General features: G+C 36.7%; 1 protein-coding gene across 1 annotated transcript in view; it reads left to right on the top strand.

Annotated features, from left to right (window-relative positions):
- Window positions 1-354: 354 nt before the first annotated feature.
- The window catches only part of LOC106522038 (EVI5-like protein), a gene marked incomplete at its 3' end in the record, with an annotated part of 46376 nt that continues 43780 nt past the window's right edge, over window positions 355-2950 (top strand). The window contains 1 exon segment of the mRNA XM_014014880.1: window positions 355-658.

The following is a 2950-nucleotide window of genomic DNA, read 5'->3' as shown; positions in this document are numbered from 1 at the left end:
AGCTGGAATGTCGTGAAGGAGCTGAAATTTATGATATAAAAATAGTTGAAATAGCACAAAAATTTTGTAAAAAGTTACAGGCTGAAAGACAAATTGATCTTAATAGAGTGAATGTTTATACTAGGCTACATTTACATTATGACAAACTAAGTAGCAGCCATAAGATGTCATAATTTTGAGATTTTATTTTATAAGTAGCATAAATAGGCTTTTATACATTTGATAATAATTGCATAGTTTGAAGTGGTGATTATTATTATTTTTTGACATTGTGAAAAACATTTTAAATCTTTCAGACTACAATTGTCCATGTTGGGACTTCCTCTGAGGCTGTCCGGTCTTTGAACTGCAGTCGTTCCTTTCCGCCACTAGGGGGCAGTGCTCTTCCAGAGTTGGCGCATGCTCCGTAGCATGTAAACACTAGACATTTGTGTACACGTATTACCGCTGCATGGGCTGGACCCGGGAGTCAATGGGAACGAGCTAAAGTTAACGCTGGCTGTTAGCCTTCAACTAGAAACTCTGCCAGCTTGTGTTGGCTAATATTTATTTGAACACGTTCCGTGAGCCGGCTCTTTTTCCCTCATCGTAGCGGAACTGTACCTTCGTGCATGGGAAACTGGAGACATTTGCTGCGGCTGGCTAAAAACGCTTCAAGGTAAAAGGGATGTTCTTGGTTTTTTTTTTTTTTCTTTCTCGGGCTCTGTCTAATTACTGGAATGGCTGCTAAGTCGTTCAGCAAATGGCTCGAAGTTGTCACAGTCTGAGTTAAAGTGGATACTGTAGCATTGTAGTTAAGTTATATAACAGATTGTTACTTATATCTTACAGATATTTGTTGCATAATAGTTTTGTATTTTAGCTTGTCAGCGGTGTCGCTAGTGTTTTTGTTCAGCTCAACTCTGGATACATAGAAAAAAACAACTTATTACTGAAGAAATTATAACTGCAGTACTTTTAAGGTAAACTTGAATTGTATTTGTTTAGCAAGATCGTTTATTTATGGTGTGTAAATCGTCGACATTTGTAGTTTTCTGGAGGACTTGCACTGTTGAATTTGATGCTACATCCCCATTTTAGGGAGTCATGAAGCAGCTCTTCTCTGGTCGCTCTTCGTGGATCAACATGTTTAGAGATGAGATGATGTGATGGTTTAAAACACAACTTAAGCTACTTTATCGTTGAGCTGCAAAGAAGCAAAAGTTCATCTAAACACTTTAAAAACTCCTCCAAGTACGGATTATTGCTGACTAATGACTAAACTAAAATACAGCTTTTAGATTTTAAGATGATCATCTTATGAGTTGTAGGTGTTTTTGGTCAAACCTTGAAAATAACGTTACGTGCAATCATAAAGGGACATCAATGCATTTGTTGTGATTGTGAATGACTCTCGGTTACGACCACATCAAGTGTATGTGTAAGATGTGCACAACCCACAAACTCAGATCTACTGCTCATCCCACAGATGCCTGTTCCTTACAAATGTGGCCCCATTTAAAAGAGAAATTACCAGGCAATGATTTAAGTTTCATTGCCAAGAAACATTGTTACAAAAAATGAATAATCTACCAATCACTACTGCAGGTGCTAAAGGCCCTATCACACTATAAAGCTTTAGACAACTTATGCCAACTTATAAAAAGTTAACTTCACACAAAGCTTAAGTTTTATTAGTCAGGCCGATGTGAGGAACATTCATTGATTGTTTCCTGAAAGTTTCATTAAAATCTGCCCTGTGCTTCATGACATATTTAGCTAACAAGACAATTTACTTAAAACATGTGTTGGACATCATTCCCTTGTACCACATTGTTAATCCTTAAAACTGACTGACTTTTTATGATTTGTGTAGTTTAAGTTCAGTCAGATGTAGCAGCCTTCTTGAACTGGGTTGACTCCAAATGTTAGTCTGTTGTGTACATAAAACATTTTGACTTCCTGCATGTTTAATTTAAATTTGCCAGTAATTCATCAAACATTTGAATAAGGAATAACTCTTGCAGTTATCAGAGCTAAAAACACAATTTTGGTCAGTATTATTAAAGCTGAAACATGTTTTATTAATTAACTTTTATAACTTGACTTCACTAAGTGTTGGTAAAGTTTAGTTGGAAAGTTAAATGTTTTTTTAAAAGTGGTACACCTCCACCAACAATACGAGTAATGTTTAATGACCAGTTAACATGAATAGATGTATTTTGTAAATCTTTGATCAGTTTGGTTAAAGATGAAGTAGCAGAAAGTATGTTTGCTAGTTAAGACAACATATTGGATTTAATTTCACTTCAGTCTAAAACACTTCTGTTCCTTTTTTTTTGTTTGAATTCAGTCATGGTGCCTAAATTAACACCTTCCACTGCCACATCTGCCTTTCTGTCCTTGGCTACGTTCACACTGCAGGTCTTAATGCTCAGTTCCGATTTTTTTTTGAAAAAACTCCGATCTTTTTGTGTGAACGTTCACATTACATTTTAAATGTGACCTGTATCAGACCCCTGTGTGAACACTACACAGCACTGATGTGACACGCATGCACAGTAAAAGACGTGACGTCTCATCAGCTGGCTTGTTTGTTTACAGAGCTAGCATGGATGCTACATTTTGCACATCGAATCGGAAGTTGTTGTTTAATCAGAGCCGATTAAATAATTATCTGACCTGCTTCTTTAGTTCAGTGTTTATATCTGAACCTGCCTCTGACCGGGATGCTCCAGTGAAGTTTTTTTTTTGAACGAAACTACGAGCTGGAAAAAAGTATTGACCGAGTAGCTAACTTTAGGATCGATACTCTCCATGACCCAGGCTGGACATGTTATTATCATATTATCTACGTGGAAAATGTAAAGTAAAAAGATGAAGCAACTGGACTTGTGTTRTGGAGCTGTAAACACATGGAGCTGCAGATTTAAACAGCGAGACTTGAGGTTAGTGTCTTATCGATCCTTCA

This window comes from Austrofundulus limnaeus, unplaced genomic scaffold (genome assembly GCF_001266775.1).
Source record: "Austrofundulus limnaeus strain Quisiro unplaced genomic scaffold, Austrofundulus_limnaeus-1.0 Scaffold120, whole genome shotgun sequence".
Lineage (NCBI taxonomy): Eukaryota > Metazoa > Chordata > Actinopteri > Cyprinodontiformes > Rivulidae > Austrofundulus > Austrofundulus limnaeus.
This window is presented reverse-complemented; position numbering and strand designations above follow the sequence as displayed.